The 21153-nt window shown below is 45.3% G+C and overlaps 1 protein-coding gene across 8 annotated transcripts in view; it reads left to right on the top strand.

The window, feature by feature from the left end:
- Positions 1–21153, top strand: part of PDZD2 (PDZ domain containing 2) — a 462407-nt gene that overhangs the window by 307858 nt on the left and 133396 nt on the right. Inside the window, exons 1-2 of one of the 8 annotated variants that reach the window (XM_017526828.1) lie at positions 12409–12415; positions 18569–18572. The exons of the other annotated variants lie outside the window; for them this stretch is intronic. The gene's annotated coding sequence lies outside the window, so the exon portion shown is untranslated. Of the gene's footprint in view, positions 1–12408; positions 12416–18568; positions 18573–21153 lie in introns of those variants that run through there. 8 annotated transcript variants of the gene reach the window in all.

Here is a 21153-nt window from a genome sequence, read left to right as displayed (position 1 = left end):
AAAAAAAAAAAAAAAAAAAAAACCACTAGGCAACAATTTGAAAGTTTCTCTCACTTGCCAAATTGAGTGTAATCGTATGCCTGCTGGGGCTGGGCACTGGACCTCCAAGCCCTGTGCCCTGTGGAACTTCTAGAGAGAATCTGTCTCTAAGAGCTGGGAAGAAGTGGGTCAAGGAGCCGATAGTGGGATACAGATGTTGCTGAAAACTTTCCCTGTCCTCTTTCTTTTTTGAAATGGGCTTCTTTCTAGTTGGGCATACACACTGACATTGGGGTGATTCACGTGCAACCCTCTAGAATGCTAGATTAGAAGGTTGGCAAGAAAAGAAGGATGGTGGTTGGCCTTCATCTTTTCTTTTTTTTTTTTTCTTTTCTTTTTTTCTGAGATGGAATCTCACTCTGTTGCCTAGACTTGAGTGCAATGGTGCGATCTTGTCTCACTGCATCCTTCACCTCTTGGGTTATAGCAATTATCCTGCCTCAGCCTCCTGGGTAGCTGGGATTACAGGCATGCGCCACCATGCCTGGCTAATTTTTGTATTTTTAGTAGAGACAGGGTTTTACCATGTTAGCTAGGCTGGTCTCGAACTCCCGACCTCAGGTGATCTGACCGCTTCGGCCTCCCAGAGTGCTGGGATTACAGGTGCCAGCCACTGAGCCTGGCCCTTGGTGGTGTTTCTCTAGTCTCTTATTTATCTTTGTCTGATCTTTATTATTTTCTTCCTTCTGCTAACTTTGGGCTTTGTTCTTTTTTTCTTCCCCCTTAGTTCTTTCAGATCAAATTTAGGTTGTGTCCGGGCGCCACAGCTCACACCTGTAATCCCAGTATTTTGGGAGGCTGAGGCGGGTGGATCATGAGGTCAGCAGTTCGAGACCAGTCTGGCCAACATAGTGAAACCCCGTCTCTACTAAAAATACAAAAATTAGCCAGGTGTGGTGGCAGGTGCCTATAATCCCAGCTACTCAGGAGGCTGAGGCCGGAGAATCGCTTGAACTTGGGAGGCCGAGGTTGCAGTGAGCCAAGACCATGCCATTGCACTCCAGCCTGGTGACAGAGTGCGACTCTGTCTCACATGTACACACACACACATACATGCAAAAGGTGTTTATTTGCAATCTTTCTTTTTTCTTAATGTAGGCATTTATTGCTATGAACTTCCCTCTTAGAGTTGCTTTTGCCATGTCCCATATGTTTGGGTATGTTGTGTTTCCATTTTCATTTTTCTCAAGATACTTCTTAAATTTCCCTTTTGATTCTTTGACCCATTGCTTGTTCAGGAATGTAGTATTGAATTTCCATGTATTTGTGAGTTCTTCCATTTTCTTCGTATTATTTGTAGTTTTATACCATTGTGGTTGGAAAAGATACTTGATGTGACTTCAGTCTTCATAAATTTGTTAAGACTTCATTTGTAGTCCATCATATCTGTTCTGGAGAATATCCCATGTGCACATGAAAAAACATATTCTGCTGCTGTTGAATGGAATGTTCTAGATATATGTCTGCTAGGTCCATTTGCTCCATAGTGTTGTTCAAGCAAGTCCAGTGTTTCCTTTGATTTATCCATTGTTGAAAGTGGGGTATTGAAATCTCCAACTATATTGCTGCTTATTTCTTTCTTCCGTTCTGTTAATATTTGCTTTATGTGTTTAGGCGCACCAGTGTTGGGTGAAAAACAATAGAAGTAAAACAACAGAAAAACAACAGAAGGCAGGGTGCGTAATCCCTGCACTTTGGGAGGCCAAGGTGGGTGGATCACAAGGTCAGGAGTTCAAGACCAGCTGGCCAACATGGTGAAACACTGTCTCTACTAAAAATAGAAAAATTAGCTGGACACAGTGGCAGATGCCTGTAATCCCAGCTACTTGGGAGGCTGAGGCGGGAAAATTGCTTAAACCCTCAAGGTGGAGGTTGTGGTGAGCCAAAATCACGCCACTGCACTCTAGCCTGGGCAACAGAGCAAGACTCCGCCTCAAAAAAAAAAAAAAAAAAAAATAAATAAAAAAAAGAGTGGTTTTTTTTTTTTTTTTTTTTTTTTGAAAAGATAAAGTTTATTAAGAGGAGACTTAAAATTGTAATGAAAGAAGAGATATCACACCAGATATCACAGAAATGCAAAGAATAATAGACTATTGAAACAATTGTAATCCAAGAAATTGGAAGTAAAATGAGCATGTAGAAGAGACATCTGCACTCTCTGATTCATTGCAGCAGCATTTACAATAGCCAGGATATGAAATTGACCTAAGTGTCCATCAATGGATGACTGGATAAACAAAATTCGATATATATGCACAATGGAATAAAATCTATTCAGCCTTTTAAAAGAAGGAAGTCCTGCCATTTGTAACATAGATGAACCTAGATGACATTATATTAAGTGAAATAAGCCAGGCACAGAAGTGCAAATACCACACAATCACATTTATATATGGAACCTAAAAAGTTGAACTCACAGAAGCAGAGAGAAAAGTGGAGGCTGCCAGGGCCTGGGTGGGAGTTGGAGGGGTGTGGGGAGATGTTGGTCGAGAAGTGCAAAGTTTCAGTTACGATGATGAAGTTCTGAAGATTCGTAGTACAGCATGATGACTACAGCTAAGAATGTATTGTATTCTTGAAAATTATAATAGGTCCGAAATATTCTCTCTATTGAAAAATTAGAAGTATGTGAGGTGTTAAATGTGTTAATTAGCTTGATTTAATCATTTCACAGTGTTTACATGTATCAAAACATCACATTTGGTCCAGGCACAGTGGCTCATGCCTGTAATTCCAGCACTTTGGGAGGCTGAGGTGGGTGGATCATGAGGTCAAGAGTTCGAGACCAGCCTGACCAACATGGTGAAGCCCCATCTCTACCAAAAATACAAAATTTAGCCGGGCGTAATGACATGTGCCTGTAATCCCAGCTACTCAGGAGGCTGAGGCAGGAGAATTGCTTGAACCCGGGAGGCAGAGATTGCAGCAGTGAGCCGAGATTACAGTGAGCTGAGATTGCGCCATTGCACTCCAGCCTGGGTGACAAAGTGAGACTTGTCTCAAAAAAAAAGTTATGTTGTATACTGTAATTGTATACAATATTTGTTTATCAGTTATCCCTTTGCCAGGCTCAGGGGTTCATGCCTGTAATCCCAGCACTTTGGTAGGCCAATGCAGGAGGATTGCTTTAGGCCAAGAATTCAAGACCAACCTGGCCAATATCGTGAGATCTCATCTCTATTTAAAAAGTGAAATAAAAATTTTTATTAATTAAATTTTATAAATCAGTTATCCCTTAATAAAGCAGGGAAAAGAAATAACAATACACCAAAAAAGAAAAAAAATACACAATTTGCTTAAGGTCACTCCACTGGTAAGGGACAGTACATGGCTTCAGACCCAGTTTTACCAAGCTTCCAAACCTGCCTTCTGTCCGATACACTGCTGGGTCTCACCCAGCCCACTCCCTACTCAATCTCATGCCCTTGTGACTCAGGGAGAAATCTGGAAGATCTTTCTGAGCAGAGGCCAGCTACTTCCTCAAATGGCAGCTTCACCATCTCTTGTCCCTCTCCACAAGGGGAGGAAGGAGCCCTGTGCCAGAGGTCTAGATATGCTCAGTGAAGCTTCTTCATCTCCATTCCTGAGTGTTGTCAGTTAAACACTGGTGATGACCACATCTTCCTTATGTATTGCACAAGCTTATAGTGGTCAGATTATGGTGGTGACACTAATCCCAATAGTGACTTTCATAAGAGATAAATATAACAACAGGCCAGACGCAGTGGTATAATCCCAGCAGTTTGGGAGGCCAAGGTAGGCAGATCACTTGAGGTCAGGAGTTTGAGATCAGCCTGGCCAACATGGTGAAACCCCATCTCTACTAAAAGTACAAAAAAAAAACATTAGCCATGGTGGCAGGTGCCTATAATCCCAGCTACTTGGGAGGCTGAGGCATGAGAATCACTTGAACCCAGGAGGCAGAGGTTGCAGTGAGCCAAGGTCATGCCACCGCTCTCCAGCCTGGGCAACAGAGACTCTCTAAAGAAAATTAAAAAAAAAAAACAGACATAACAAAGTAGTAGAGTATTAACAGCAATCAGGGCATGAAACGAGTGTGTAACTCCTGCAGTTCCAATTGATTTTTTATCCCTCCACGGATATGCCTTGTCTAGCACTACTCTTGACCTTTCTCCCACTCTCCCCTACATACAGGACCAGGAGTAGCAACTCCAAACCTCACTGTATAAGGACGGGAAGTTAGCCCTGTTAGATGAGGGCACCCTTTAGAAACGTGGGCCTGTCTCAAGGAAGATATGAATGGGGAGGCCTCCCTTCACAAGACCTTTTAGGTGACGTTGGGCAGTGCAGATGCCTGAAGTATTTGACTCTGTTACCTATCGTGTCTGTCCCCGCGAGGCCGACAACATGCCTAGAGGTATGGGGAAGGGAGTGGGAAGGAATTGCTACCAAGTTAAAACATGTGCTCTGCTAACTTGGCAAGTATGGGTAAAGGAAAGGACAAAGAGGAAACTGATTTCCTCCCAAAGCTTAGGTTCCTTTAGCAGCCTGCGCGAAGCATGGGTAGATGACTTTGAAATCTCCACTGGGCTTGTTTGCCTTTTATTTTTATTTCTTGTTTTAGAGATGGCATCTTTCCTTGTCACCCAGGCTAAAGTGCAGTGGCACGATCATACCTCACCATAGCCTCGCACTCCTGTAACCTCTTGGTTTCCTGTACCCCTAGGAGATCACTGGTTAAGACAGAAGGTATAAGGAACATTGATGAGTCAAATGAACGAGGAGCATTAACAGTTCTGATTTTCCGTGTTCTCCTCAAGATGATCTTCAGCAGCTTGTAACTCCTGTGCTCTGGGATTTCTTCCACCTCAGCCTCCTGAGTAGTTGGGACTGTGGGCACAAGCTACCATGCCTGGCTCTGTTTACCTTTTTGAAAAATAATCTCTGCAGCCTGGGCGCCATGGCTCACTCCTGTAATCCCAGCACTTTGGGAGGCTGAGGCGGGCAGATCACGAGGTCAGGAGATTGAGACCATCCTGGCTAACGTGGTGAAACCCCATCTCTACTAAAAATACAAAAAATTAGCCAGGCATGGTGGCACGTGCCTGTAGTCCCAGCGACTCAGGAGTCTGAATGAGGATAATCTCTTGAACGTGGGAGGCAAAGGTTACAGTGAGCTGAGATTGTGCCACTGCACTCTAGCCTGGGCAACAGAGCGAGGCTGTGTCTTAAAAATAGTAATATCTCTGCAGTGTGTTGTGAGGAGACAGGCTGAAATGACAACACACTTAATGCCTATTGGCTCCTTGGCCCAGGAGGACAGCGCCAATCACACAGTGATTCCCCTAGGAATTTAATTCTAGCACAAGATCCCCCACTTGGACAGGAGGCTGCACATTACAACCTGTGCCTGGGATGTTACCGGGCGGACCAAGGTAACATTTGTATGTTATGAGTGAGTCATCTTCACATGTATTACTGAAAATCAGAAAATAATTGCTTAAACATTTTCCCTCAGAAACAGAAAGGTTTGAGAATCCGAAGCCAGGACTAAGTGGGAGAACAGTTGATGTTATGACCCGGATACCCAGTTCACCTTCAGGTGAGCAGCTCTAGCCTCTGGAGATCAGGGGTTGCCCATTATGTGGCCTTAAGTGGTTTCTCCAACTTGGTATCATAACATCTTAGTTTATTATTCCCTTAAGAGAACTATTGGTTGGACAAAAGTCTTAATGGACACTGATGATTCAAATTAATGAGCATAACAGTGACGATTCTCTGTGTTCTCCTCAAGATGACCTCCGCCAGACCTTCAAGTTAGATTCATCCAATCAGAATTTGTTTTGTTCTGTTTTGTTTTTGAGATGGAGTCTCTGTTGCCCAGGCTGGAGTGCAGTCTCATGATCTCGGCTCACTGCAACCTCTGCCTCTCAGGTTCAAGCAGTTCTCCTGCCTCAACCTCCCAAGTAGCTGGGACTACAGGTGCGCGCCGCCACTCCCTGATATTTTTTGTATTTTTAGTAGAAACAGGGTTTTACCATGTTGGCCAGGTTGGTCTCGAACTCCCAATCTCAGATGATCTGCCCACCTCGGCCTCCCAAAGTGCTGGGATTACAGGTGTGAGCCACCGCACCCAGCCTATTGTGAAAGTTCAAGAGTCACCAAAGCTTGGAAAATCCAAATGGAGGGAGAAGGGTGTGTTACTTTTCTAGGACGGTGATAGCAAACCACCACAAATTGGATGGCCTAAAGCCACAGAAACTATTTTCTCACAGTTCTGGAGACTTGAAGTCTGAAATCAAGTGGTCATCAAGGTTGGTTCCTTCTGGAGGCTTTGAGGGAGAAAGCCACTTCACCATGCCTCTCTCAGTGTCTAGTGGTTGGAGGCAATCCTGGCGTTTCTCGGCTTGTAGACACGTCCCCTCAACCTCTGCCTCCATCTTCACTCACCTTTTCCTGTGTCTCTGCGTGTCCTTTTCTGTCTCTTATCAAGATACACTCATTGGATTTAGCGGCTGCCCAAATCCAGGATGATCTCATCTTGCTCCTTAACTAATTATATCTGCAAAGATTCTGTTTCCAAATAAGGTTACATTCTGAGGTTCCAGGTGGACATGCTTTCTACTGCTCCCTTTCCAGTTGGAGGCAGAGTTAGAATTCATAGTCCTAGCCCACTCTCCTCTCTACCGCCCAGAACTGGTGCCTCCACCTCCTCGCAGCTTAGCTAATTCCTGCGGGGTCACCAACCACTTCCTAAGGAGAACCTTCCTATCCACATCTACCCCCAAAGCAAGCCAGTCCCCCTTTTATAAGCTGCTGAAGGAACCCAGGCTTCTGTTGAAGCATTCTTCATATAATTACTGTTGTTTTAAAATTTATGTAAATTTATATCTTTTGTACATTTTACTTTAATATTTTATGCTATAATATTTTATATAAAGCATAATTTAGTTAATAAATTTGTATAATTCTTTTTGTTGTTGTTCTGAGATGGAGTTTTGCTCTTGTTGCCCAGGCTGGAGTGCAGTGGTGCAATCTTGGTTCACTGCAACCTCCGCCTTCCAGGTTCAAGCAGTTCTCCTGCCTCAGCCTCCCGAGTAGCTGGGATTACAGGCACCTGCCACCATGCCTAGCTAATTTCATCATATTGGCCAGGCTGGTCTCGAACTCCTGACCTTGTGATCCACCTGCCTCGGGCCTCCCAAAGTGCTGGGATTGCAGGCGTGAGCCACCATGCCTGGCCTAAAAACAAATTTTCTTTAGATAAGGTATCGAAAGTCTTTGATTTGAAACTTCAGCTGTACGAAAGAGCCTTGTACGGGCCCTTTGGACTTAGTCACACATTTGTGTTTTGAAGATGTTCCCAATAAAATTGGACCTTATAAACTTTGTGCCTGATGATTTAAAGAACCTCTTGTTTCAGCTCTTTTCTAAGAAACAGTGTTGACATTTTCCACGGATCGGCCTGTGTGTCTTCTCTTTCCTTAAAGTCATTTCTGACTTAGCAGCCTTTCCTTTAACTCCTCTCTTTTTGCTCAAAGCCAAAGTACCTGGAAGCTGTCCCTTTTGAGAACAGGTGGTGCCAACATGTAAATTCTTTGGGGCAGTTGGACAGGGAGGGAAAATAAATAAATCTCACCTGACAGTCTCAGCAGGCCAGAAGAGCTGGTCTCAAAGGGCCACAAGGAGTGTCTTAGGAGATGTCTGCAGAGAGTGAGGGTGTCAAGTGTTAAGATCAGGAGCCCCATGTCTGAGTGCGGCTCTGTCCCTGGCATTGCCGTGTCCCGAGCCTCCCCTGGAGCCCATTTTGATCCCGTTCAGCATCTGGTGAGTTGTGTGTCTCAAGTCCTGAACCAGGACTGCTGCCACCCGCATAGAGCTCCAGTCTGCATGGAAAAGGTGTGTGGTTCGCACCCCAGCCTGGGAGCTAGAACGAGGGATGCCCCTGTGTCTGTGAAAAGTATTTGTGAGTCTCGAGGGAAAAGGGCCACAGTGGAAACTCTCATCAGGGTCTCCCCGCTACCCCACCCAGAGATTGGGGGAACGCCTCTGTTCAAATGCTTTTGTTTCTGTCCCTTTCCAGATTCTTCCAGATCACACTTTTCCTGGTGTGCAGTTCAAGAAATAATTTTTCTCGGTGTTTGTTTTTCCACGCAGCCCCTGGCTTTGACTTTGTTTTTGGATGCTTTCCGTTTGCTCTAAATAGGAGGGTTCCGAGCCCAGTGTGCGCCGTGTGCCAGCTGCTTCCTGCTGAGAACACTTGGTAATGAAGTGACTTCCTAGTACTCTAAAACACGTTTGTAGCTCAGATGCCCATCCCTGCGCATACCGCTGAAGTCAGGCCAGACAAGAACAGAGCCCCAGCTATTCATGCTATGGGCATTTTCTCCCAGAGCTGGAGTTTTATGTCTGCAGAGACCTTCTCTTGACATTGAAAAACCATCACAATGTTGACTGACCAATGGCATTGTAAAATGTTTAAACATTTAGGGGGCGCACAGTGGCTCACGCCGGTAATCCTAGCACTTTGGGAGGCTGAGGCAGGTGGATCACAAGGTCAGCAGTTCAAGACCAACCTGGCCAATATGATGAAACCCCATCTCTGCTAAAAATACAGGAAAATTAGCCGGGCATGGTGGCAGGCACCTGTAATCTCAGCTACTCGGGAGATTGAGGCAGAGACTTGCTTGAACCTGGAAGGCAGAGGTTGCAGTGAGCCAGGATTGCGCCACTGCACTCCAGCCTGGGCGACACAGCTAGACTCCATCTCAAAAATGAATAAACAAAATAAATAAGCATTTAATATTATCACAACCAAGCTTTTGAAACTCCTGCCTCAGGAAAGGGAAAAACTTGATTTTTTAAAGGAGGCAGATAAACCAAAAGGAAGGGCTTTTGCCCAAATATTTATGACAAATGGAGAAAAGAGAGCAGCTGTTCTGACTGGTAGGCCAGAACAAGGCGGGTGCTGGGAGAGGCGGGGGCTGTCCACGCACACACCTGCATCTGATTTATTCGTGGAGTAGCCTAGCCTGCATGTTTTACAGAATATTCAGGGGTCAGCTGATCTCACAGCCTGGCTGGGTTGGGCAGCCTCCCAGGCTCCACCTGGAGCCTTGAGGCAATTCCAGGGCCTCTGGGAACATCCTCAGAGTTCAGGTCAGGCCAGAAGGCGTTCAGTTGCCCTGGGAGTTGAGGGTCAGACTCTAGCTGATAGACGGGGAAGTGGAACAAGAGTCCACTGTTGGTCTGTGTTTTTTTTTTTCTTTTGAGTTGGAGGCTCGCTCTGTCGCCCAGGCTGGAGTGCAGTGGTGCAAACTTGGCTCACTGCACCCTCAGCCTCCTGGGTTCAGGCAATTCTCCGGTTTCAGCCTCCTGAATAGCTGGGATTACAGTTGCCTGCCACCATGCCCTGCTAATTTTTGTATTTTTAGTAGAGATGGGGTTTTAGCATGTTGGCCAGGCTCATTTCAAACTCCTGACAATGGGATCTGCTAGCCTTAGCCTCCTAAGGTGCTGGGATTATAGGGTGAGCCTCTCCACACCTGGCGGTCTGTGTTTTGAGAAACATCTGCCTCATCTCTCTCTGGCAGAAGACTGTGGTTTGCAGTTAGCTCCACTCCGTGCTTAATGTCTACACTAGCTCAATCCACCAATGCCCAACACCCAGGTGTGCCCGCACACACCCCCATCCTTCTCAGTGCAAAGACTTAGGCCCACCCAGCCCTCACAATACCTCTGCCTCAAGGGGCCAACAGGAGCTCTGTCTCTAAGGTACATTTGCCCCGGCTTTCCAGCACTTGAGTTTGAGTCTATCTCTGACTCTGCCTGTTCCCGTGAACTTGATTTTTCCAGAGACCCCTTTTTCCAGACATGGCTGTGGAACTCCTGACCTCAGGTGATCTGACCTCCTTGGCCTCCCAAAGTACTGGGATTACAGGCATGAGCCACCACACCCAGGCTTTTTTTTTTTTTAGCAGAGAGGGGGTCTTGCCATGTTGGCCAGGCTTCTTTCAGCTCCTGTCCTCAGGTGATCCATCTGCCTCGGCCTCCCAGAGTGTTGAGATTACAGGTGTGAGCCACCATGCCTGGCCTTTTTTTTTTTTTTTTTTTTTTTTGTTTTTTTTTTCTTTACCCCCCTTTTGTTGGTTTTTTTTTTTTTTTTTTTTTTTTTTTTTTTTTTTTTTTTTAAACAGAGTCTCACTCTGTCACCCAGGCTGGAGTGTAGTGGCTCAATTGCAGCTCACTGCAACCTCTGCCTCCCAGGCTCAAACATTTCTCCTGCCTCAGCCTCCAGAGTAGCTGGGACTACAGGCACATGCCACTATACCTGGGTAGAAGTATTTTTAGTAGAGATGGGGTTTCACAATGTTGGCCAGGCTGGCCTTGAACTCCTGGCCTCAAATAATCTGCCCACCTGAACCTCCCAAAGTGTTGGGATTACAGGTATGAGCCACTGTGCCCAGCCTTTCCAGGTATTGATTTATGATGTTATGTCTAATTCCTGACTCCCTAAAATATATAAAACCAAAGTGTATCCTGACCCCCCACACTTTCTCAGGACCTCTTGAGACTGATCCCTGGGCCGTGGTCACTCCTACTGGCTCAGAAGAAAATATTTTACTGAGTTTGGTTTCTCCACTAACATGGCTGAGCATCAGCACCCCTGATAAGAGAGGCCAAGATCAGAGGGGCATGTCCTGTGTGTGTCCTTTAGTTTGGCCTTGGCTAGGCTGGGAGCCAGGTTAGTTACTTAGTCCTCTGATTCTAGGTAATCTGAGCAAGTATTGATTCCATTTGTCTAGGATTCTTGGGAACTCACTCAAGCTTATAATTGAGAGATGGAATGAGGCAGTTGGCAAATTCCTCGCACACCCTTAGAAACCACCTCACCTGATTCCCACCCTGTGGGTTTGCCTGAGGATATCCTGTTTTCCCTAGGCCTTTTTCTTACGGGTATGGGACATATTTTGGGTGTTAACACTCAAAGTGCAGCTGGGCATGGTGGCTCATACCTGTAATCCTAGCACTTTGGGAGGCCGAGGCAGGCGAATCACCTGAGGTCAGGAGTTTGAGACCAGCCTGGCCAACATGGTGAAACCCCATCTCTGCTGAAAAATACAAAAAATTAATCAGGTGTGGTGGTGCATGCACCTGTAATCCCAGCTACTCAGGGGACTGAGGCAGGAGAATCGCTTGAACCCAGGAGGCAGAGGTTGCAGTGAGCCTGGATCAGGCCATTGCACTCCAGCCTGAGCAACAAGAGCAAAACTCCATCTTAAAAAAAAAAAAAAAAACAAAACAAAACACTTTAAGTGCAATCTGTTATGAAGTTAAGGTAGGGCGAGTCCTCCTTGGGCTGTTTGAAGCTGCAGCCCTTTCTCATCTAAACCTGGTCATGATGAGCAGCATTAGGATGGGCCTTTGCCACAGGGAGTCCCAAGGTCATGTTAAGGGTATTTTTGGGAATCAGACAGAGGCAGAGTTGAATCCCAGCTCTACCCTTCACCAGCTTTCTGACCTTGTGCAAGTTAATCTCTTTAAATCTCAGTTTACTCACCTCTAAAAGGCAGATTATCAATTCTCCATTGGCAGGGTTGTTTTAGATTGAACTGAGGTGATGTGTGTGTGCAGTTAACGCATCGCACAGCCTCTAGTTACTGTAGTTAACACTGTACCTGCCCCATATCTTTTTTTAAAACCCACATTAGTTTTTGGAACTTTTAAAATAAACATACCATTAAAAGCAAGCTTTGCATTTTCAACATTTGTGTTTGTGCCTCCAACAATTTAGGGTTTCCTTAATGCTTCACTTACCATTATTTTTACATTAAATCCCAGTAGATAAATTCAAATGCCTCTGCATTTTCCTGTCTGAATATAACTGAGAACCAGGGGTCACAGAGAGATTGAACCCATCACAGCTCCAGCTGTCAGTAGACACATGAAGAGTGAGTGCACTGATCAGAATCCAAGACTTAAAAGTTGCTCTGTCAATGTCTGGAAAGACATGGCTTATCCGTTTTTCTAGGCCAGGGTTCTGATGGTTTAATTTTCTTGTAATCAAAGTCTTATAAACCAAGAGGAAGAATTCGAAGGATGGTGAAGACAGATGAACCACAGGGAAAATACCCAACGAACTCGGCTTCTAAGGAGTACCCTTTGCTTGGGGAGGACGGTCACAGAACTTAGCAAGCCAGTCGGTGTGAGCCATCATAGATTAGGGCACTTGGCCGGCCCAGCCAGCCTGCCACAGAACCTCTGAAAAGCAAGGAGAAAATCAGATCTTCAGAAGTCCTCCAGGCTGCAGAGAAGAGGTTCAGGAGAACGTCGCCTGGCCTTAGCCAGAATATGTTGATGGGGTTAGTCATTTTTGCAATTTCTTGAATATCTTTTCTCTGCTGACTTCAAAACTGTGAAATAACTTCGGAAAAGCAGCCCACGATTTTGATGGAAGCTGTTTTGACATAAGTGAAACCAGGCTTGGCACAAGGTGGAGGCCGGCTCCAGCCCAGCCAATGGAGCGATGCCGGGAAGAATTGAGGCGATCTGGGGAAATTGTTTCAAGATGGAGCTGGATCCACTTGAAAGGGGAGGGAACTGGAGGGGACAGATGTGCCGTCAGTGTTTGAATTCGTGTGTGAGAAGCATCAAGTGCCTTCTGAGGTACGTGGGCCCATGGGAATCTCCCATCTTTTAGAGTTGCCTCTGAGGAAGGGAAGGCGAGGCCGCCTTTGAATGCTGCGCTGTGCGGGCTTGAGGGTGACTTACTGGCCGTTTGTGACCTGTTGGATTTGGCTGGTTTGGGGGAAACCAGGCAGAAACGGCAGATGTGCCAGCAGCTCTCACAGTGGAGGAACATGGGAGATGGGCAGGGGAAGTGTGCAACTCGGCCCTTAGGTCATCTTTGACACTTTTTTTTTTTTTTTTTTCTGAGGTGCAGTCTCCCTCTGTCGCCCAGGCTGGAGTGCAGTGGCACGATCTCGGCTTACCGTAACCTCCACCTCCCGGGTTCAAGCGATTCCCCTGCCTCAGCTTCCCAAGTAGCTGGGACTACAGGCACACACCACCATGCCCAGCTAATTTTTGTATTTTTAGTAGAGATGGTGTTTCACCGTGTTAGCCAAGATGGTCTCGATCTCCTGACCTCATGATCCACCTGTCTCCAAAGTGCTGGGATTACAGACTTGAGCCACCGCGCCAGGCCTTTGACACAGTTTTCGGCGTATGGTGGCCCTGAGGTTAGAAGATACATCAGACATAGTTTCTGATTCTCGCTCTGCCTTTAGTTATCCCTGGGCATTGATAGTAGCCTCTTCCAAGGCAAGGCTAAGGGCACTGCTGTGTGTGAGAAGCGCAGGAATTGCCCGGGGCAGTGCACCTGGCAGGGCTGGAAACTCGGGGAGGATGCCCTGGATTTTCTGTTTCTCAGCTCTGGCCAATCTTCAGCTATGAAGGACAAGTCATAGCAAAGCCCCCCTCTGTTAGGAAATACATGTTTTTGGCTGGTCCAGGGAGCAGGGAACGGGGAGGTTTGGAAGCTTATTAGCACATGTGCTAGGCCACAAAAGTAGAGAAGAGATTTGGCCACAAATACATAGAGAAAGTAAAAAATAAAATGGAGTTGATGTGATTGCATAGTAACATGAACATATTAGCATATACGATTCTATAGACTGAATGTTCTTTCCACCCAAAATTCACATGTTGACATCTAATCCCCCTGTGAAAGTATTTCGTAGGTGAGGCCTTGGGGAAGTGATTAGATCATGAAGGTGGTACCTTCATGATCTAATCTGATTAGTACACTTATAAAGAGACTCCAGTTTGTGACCAGCCTGGCCAATATGGCAAAACCCCATCTCTACTAAAAATGTGAAAATTAGCCAGGCGTGGTGGTGTGTGTCTGTAGTCCCAGCTACTTGGGAGGCTGACGTGGGAGAATGCATTGAACCCAGGAGGCAGAGGTTGCAATGAGCTGAGATCGTGCCACTGCATTCCAGCCTGGGCCACAGAGTGAGACTCTTGTCACACAAACAACAAAAAAGAGACTCCAGAGAGCTCCTTCATCCACCATGTAAAGACAAAACAAGAAGACTCCACTATGAACTGGGACGTGGGTCCTCACCAGACATCAGATCTGCTGTGCCTTGATCTTAGACTTTCAGCCTATGGAGCTATGAGAAATGAATTTCTGCTTTTATAAGCCATCCAGTCTGTGGTAATTTGTTATAGCAGCCTGGATAGACAAAAACTAAAACACCATATACTATGACTTCAGCCGTGTTTGGAACATTTGTTAATGAGGAATGACTTGGTTGTGTGATGACAAAGTAGAGTTAGTTTGTGACATTGGAACAGTGGAAATAACATAGGAGGCCAAATGGGAGAGGATGCTTTCTCCACTGAAGTGGGGTCCCATGAGCAAGCTTTGGAGGTGGAAGGGGCTACCAGGGATTCATGACCTAAACTAGATGGAATGGTAGATACTGGACCGGTGTGAGGGGAAGGGATGTGTGAGATGCTAGCAGGGCTGTGAGGTCTCTCTCTTCAGGGTAATGGGGAGCAAAGTGGAAAAGCTATCACCAGAAGGACATGTTCATCCAGGCACGACGGCTCATGTCTCTCATCTCTGCGCTTTGGGAGTCTAAGGTGGGCAGATTGCTTGAGCTGAGGACATCAAGACAAACCTGGGCAATATGGTGAAACCCTGTCTCTACCAAAAATACAAAAAATTAGCTAGGCATGGTGGTGCATGCCTATAGTTCCAGCTACTCAGGAGGCTGAGGTGGGAGGATGGCGGGAGCCTGGGAGGCGGAGGTTGCAGTGAGCCAAGATCACGCCACTGCACTCCAGACTGGGTGACAGAACAAGGCCCCCCTTGGGAAAAAAAAAAAAAAAAAAAAAGGACATGTTCTCAGAAATTGAGAATTTGTAGGGGATAAATGGCAGAGAAGATGCAGAAGAGTTAAAGTCTGGTGACTAAGGACTTATTATAAAGGAGTCACTTTTAAATAAGACAGAAGACAACTTACTGTATAATTTCCTTTATATGAAATGTCAAGAAAAGGTAGACCTCTAGAGATAGAACGTGGTGGCTGGGATTCAAATGGGCATTTCCCATAAAATGGACATGAGGGATCTTATTGGGGAGATGAAAATGTCCTAAATTGATTTATGATATGGCCACACAACTTGGTAAATTTCCTAAAAATCATTGAATTATACATTGGAAATGGATTAATCATATATGTAAGATATGCCTCAGTACAGTCATCTTTTAAAGAATTGTTGTTTTTTTTTTTTAAATTTTAATAGAAGGACCAGCATTTTTTGTGGTGCCACTGTGCTGGTACATAAGGGTACATAGACTAAGGATTTTTACAAAGGGCAATTCTCAAGACAAATGACTACTAAGAATTTTGACTTCACTAGTCATCACTGCCTTAATGGATTTGAAGTAAGATGAGGTAGCTTTTGATTATTAAATTGGCAAGGATTATAAAGAGTGACAAGAGCAGGGGCATGGTGGCTCATGCCTGAAATCCCAGCACTTTGGGAGGCTGAGGTGGGCAGATCACTTGAGGTCAGGAGTTCAAGACCAGCCTGGCCAACATGGTAAAACCTCGTCTCTACTAAAAGTACAGAAATTAATCAGGGGTGGCAACGCCTGTAATACCAGCTTCTTGGGAGGCTGAGGCAGGAGAATCACTTGAACCTGGGAGGTGGAGGTTGCAGTGAGCTGACATCATGCCACTGCACTCCAGCCTGGGTAACAGAGTGAGACTCCATCTCCAAAAAAAAAAAAAAGAGGGACAATATTCAGGAACAGATGGGTTTTCTAAGACACCACTGGTGGGATTCTAAATTGTCACCTTGCTAAAGGACAGACCGACAGTACATAGGAAAGAATTTGAATATGCTTATGACCCAGCAAGTCCTCTGACCTAGGAAATCCCCCCTAAAGGGATTTATCTTCAGGATACTTCACCAACAACATGCTGACACTTTTCACACTAAACACTTTTATCTCCAGACCAATCTGCTGCCCCCAAATCAAGATTCAGACATCCAGCTGCCTGTACAGCTACCACATAAGCATCTCAGACTCAGGGTGTCCAGAACTTCTGAATAGATCTGTGCATTCAGAGTAAGTCAGATAGACCCTTCTCCAGAAAGCTGCTCTACAGCCTCAGGTGATGACTGCTCACTTCATCCTTTCAGGCGCTCAGATACCTAGACACTACCTGTCTCAGTCCATTTGTGCTGCTATAACAGAAATGCCACAGGTCGGGTCATTCATGAAAACTTATATCTCACAGTTCTGGAGGCTGGGAAGTCCAAGGCGCTAGCAAGGTTGGTGTGTAGTAAGGGTGTGGTCTCTGCTTCCAAGAGGACGCCTTGTTGCTGCATCCTCCAGAGGGGATAAACGCTGTGTCCTCTTATAGTAGGAAGAATGGAGGAGCAGAAGAGGCCCTGCTAGTTCCTCCAGCCCTTTCATCAGGTAGCTAACCCCATTCCTGAGGCCACTGGCCCCATGATATAATTACATCTTAAATGCCTCACCTCTTAATGCTATCACATTAGGGTTTAAGTTCCAACACTGGGATTTTGGAGGGACACATACATTCAAACCATAGTACCATCTCGACATCTCACATCCCATATCCAATCAAAACGCAAAAGCTGTTGTCTCTCCCTTCATAATTAATAATGATTCTGGCCATTTCTTACCGTTGCCACCTTTTCTCTCACGGGAATTCCTGTGGATGTTATTCTCTCTGGTCTCTCTGCTTCTGACCTCCCAACCACAGCCTCTTCTCAACACAGCAGCAAAGGGGTCATATTAAAACAGAATACATTTCACATTACTCTTCTGCTTAAAACTCAGCAGCTCCACAGTTTGCCCGAAAGTGTTTAACAAGAGCCTACTACAAGTCCTTCTGTAAACGGGTCTCTATTACCTCTCCGATCTCATCTCCTATTGCTCCTCACTCGCTCCTTTTCAGCCACAAAGGCCTCCTCGCTGTTCCTCCGACACAGCAGGTGTGTTTCCAGTTTACCACTTGGGCGCTGGCTGTTCCCTCTGTCTGGAACACTCCTCTCCCAGGTGGCTGCACGGCCAACTCTTTGTCATCTTCAAGTCTTTGTTCAGTGTATTCTTCCCAGTGGGGCTACTCTAACTGCAGAATTTAAAATTTCAACCTGACTTTCAACCCTTGGCATGTTGGAGACCTTTAGGCTGTTCAGTCTTTTGTTTAGGGTTTCACTCCCATCGCCCAGGCTGGAGTGCAATGGTGCGATCTTGGTTCACTGCAGCCTCTGCCTCCTGGGATCAAGCGATTCTCCAGCCTCAGCCTCCCAGGTAGCTAGGACCACAGGTGCACCACCGCACCTGCCTAATTTTTGTATTTTTTGTAGAGATGGGGTCTCACTATGTTGCCCAGGCTGATCTGGAACTCATGAGCTCAAGTGATCCACTCACCTCGGTCTCCCAAAGTGCTGGGATTACAGATGTGAGCCACTGCGCCCGGTCTTCTCAGTGTTTTCTTTTTTTTAAATGAGATGGAGTCTCACTCTATTGCCAGGCTGGAGTGCAGTGGTGTCATCTCGGCTCACTGCAATCTCTGTCTCCTGGGTTCAAGCAATTCTGCTGTCGCAGCCTCCTAAGCAGCTGGGACTACAGGTGCCCGCCACTGCGCCTGCCTCATTTTTGTATTTTTAGTAGAGACAGGGTTTCACCATGTTGGCCAGGCTGGTCTCAAACTCCTGACCTCGTGATCTACCTGCCTCAGCCTCCCAAAGTGCTGGGATTGAAGGCGTGAGCCACCACACCCAGCCAGAACGTCTCACTTTCTAACACACCTTATAGTTAGATGCTTGCTTTAATAGGTGTATCATTTGTCTGTTTGCCCCCACTAGATTCTAATCTCCACAGAGATGGGAATCTTGGTTCACTGCTGTGTCCCCAAATGCTTAGAACAGTGCCTAGCTTGTAGTAGGTATTCAATAACTATTTGAATGAATAAATGAGTGAATTTGTAATGAACAACTAGTAATTTTATGAACAGAAAAAACTAGCATTATGTCAACAGGAAAAAAGGGAAATAGTTCCTACGTACGTGTTCTGACGCTCCTCAGTTCCTTGATGAGATGAGACTCAATCATGTACAGCAAAGTCTGACTTCCGCAGCACTCCCCGTTGTGCCACCCCCTGTGGCAAAATGCGGCCAGCCTCATCAAGATAAGTCGTGTGGTAGAGCTGTGTGGCTAGAGTTCTAATTTGATTGTGTATAGACTGCAGGTAAATCCTACAGAATTATAAGAAATCTTGATCCACTCACAGTAATTTAATAAAGAAATGTGATCACTGGCAAGTAGAAGCCTAGAGATTCTCCTTTGAGGGCCAGTATCTCTGCAGCATGTTTTATAAAATCAGCTCTCATCGTTAATCAAGCATTTTCTGCTTCGTTTAGCTTCTGAGTTTCTATTTCCAATAGATGTATGGGGTGCTGTAAAAAGCTTTTATTGATTTATGCAGAAATTAGGTACGTGGGGGAATAAAAAGGGAGGTCCATGAAAACCTTTGAGGAAACGTTTTTTCCTCAAAAAAGTTTCATGTAAGCTTACATGATGGAAAGACCATACTGCTATTTCCTTCCTGTGATGCTTTATTCGGGTTGAAATGTACAGTGCGTCCTATGGCAGAGTTACTTTGTTGTAAGAGTTGTGAATTTAAGTCAGTCTTGATAATTTGAGATGTCAACTTTCAAGGTAAATATGACAATAATACTTTGTTGCATGGAGATCAAAATAATTTTTTTCATTGATCATATGATTTTACTGCCTTTTTTTTTTCCGAGTTGGAGTCTCGCTCGGTCCCCCAGGATGGAGTGCAATGGCTCCATCTCAGCTCACTGCAACCTCCGTCTCCCAGGTTCAAGCCATTCTCCTCCCTCAGCCTCCCAGATAGCTAGGGTTACAGGCATGCACCACCATGCCTCGCTAATTTTTGTATTTTTAGTAGAGAGAGGGTTTCACCATGCTGGCCAGGCTGGTATCAAACTCCTGACCGCAAGTGATGCGCCCGCCTCGGCCTCCCCAAGTGTTGGCATTAGAGACATGGGCCACCACACCCAGCCGATTTAACTGCTTTTTATCTGGTGTGTTCTGTAGTTCCCCCCTTCCTACTCCTTTAAATCTAGGAGCTCTTGGCAGTAAACAGAAAAAGAACTAACTCTGCTTTGGCACAGATGGATATTGCTGCTAATGGTCCAAAGAGTGCAAGAGATGAAATTTAACCAGGGAAATGGTGGAGGATGGACACTTAATGCTGACTGACGCTAATGCAGCTGCTGCCTTAGAAGCTGGTATCCTGAATTTAATTAGCATGTTGCACAGTCATAGAGTAAAATATCTACCTCCTTCCTACTCCTCTTAATATAATTCTACCTCTGTTCTGTCTTAAAGAGAAATTTATTTTCAGCCGTGTTTTCAGCTGGGCTGAGTGACTCATGCCTGTAATCCCAGAACTTTGGGAGGCTGAGGCAGGAGAATCACTTGAGGCCAGGAGTTTAGACCAGCCTGAGCAACATAGCAAGACCCCATTTCTATTATACAAAAATAAAAGTAGCTGGGAGTGGTGGCCTGTACCTGTAGCCACAGCTACTTGGGAGGCTGAGGCAGGAGGATCACTTGAACCCAAGAGTTCAAGGCTGCAATGAGATTTGTTTTGTTTTGAGATGGAGTCTCACTCTGTCACCCAGGCTGGAGTGCGGTGGTGCCATCTTGGCTCACTGCAACCTCCACTTCCCAGGTTCATGCGATTCTCCTGCTTCAGCCTCCCGAGTAGCTGGGATTACAGGCACCTGCCAACACGCCCAGCTAATTTTTATATAGCTGGGATTACAGGCACCCGCCAACACGCCCAGCTTATTTTTATATTTTTAGTAGACATGGGGTTTCACCGCATTGGCCAGGCTGGTCTCTAACTCCTGACCTAAGGTGATCTGCTCACCTTGGCCTCCAAAAATGCTACGATTACAGGTGTGAGCCACCGTACCTGGCCGGCTACGGTGAGTTTTGCTTGCACCACTGCATTTCAGGCTGGGTGACAGAGTGATTTTTTGTGTTTTTACTAGAGACAGTGTTTTGTCTCTACTTTTTTGTCTCACAAAGAAAAGAAAAATTTATTTTCAATATTGGTTTGGTTTAAGATGCATATTGCTTTATATTAATCATTGATATCAAGAATAAAATGTCATTGAGCCCCTTTTATAGGCTTAATGTTGGGGAAAAGACCAATTACAAACTAAATTATTTTGTGTATTTTCCCATTATTTGTAAAGAACTATGATTTTACTCTACTAGTAAGCTACCAAGCTGATGCACCAGAGTTTTATGGATGTTGGCAGAAGGCAGACTCCTGGTTCAAAGATGAAAAATGTTCGTTACTGACAGAAATAGCAGGATCCAGAGTGTCAGCATATATTCACTGGCTCCCCAAGCGCCAGTTCCTTCAGGGCAACATGGACCTCTGTCCTGATGTATAGATGAGTGTGACTTAAATTCCACTGCTAAACTATGTGGTCCCCGGATGTGGTGGCTCACATCTGTGATGCCTGCACTTTGGGAGGCCAAGGCAGGAGGATCACTTGAGCCCAGGAGTTGGAGATGATCCTGGGCAACATAGTGATACCCCATCTCTACAAAACATCTTTAAAATCTAAAAAATAAGCTAGGCCTGGTGGAACACACCTGTAGTCCCAGCTACTCAGGAGGCTGAGGTGGGAGGATTGCTTGAGCCTGGGAGGTCAAGGCTGCAGTGAGCCGTGATTGTGCCACTGCATTCCAGAGACACAGTGAGACCCTGTCTCAGAAACAAACAATAAACTATGTAATGGTAACAAGTTCTGATAGTTGATAATTTGAATTGGGTGTGAATGACAAAGTATGATTAGTCAGAAAAAAAGAAATCTTGAATAAATATTTACCCTAATTATTTCTTCCTCAACATGTGTCTCCCAATCCAAATTTTGTGATTAAAAATAATTAAATGTACACATTTTATAATGAAGAAAACATTTTTATTTATTCATATTCTGTAGTAGTATTTATTTTTTTATTTTTATTTTATTTATTTTTTTTTTTTTT

This window comes from Cebus imitator, unplaced genomic scaffold (genome assembly GCF_001604975.1).
Source record: "Cebus imitator isolate Cc_AM_T3 unplaced genomic scaffold, Cebus_imitator-1.0 Scaffold44, whole genome shotgun sequence".
Lineage (NCBI taxonomy): Eukaryota > Metazoa > Chordata > Mammalia > Primates > Cebidae > Cebus > Cebus imitator.
Note: the sequence above shows the minus strand (reverse complement) of the source record. Positions and strands in the feature narration are given on the sequence as shown.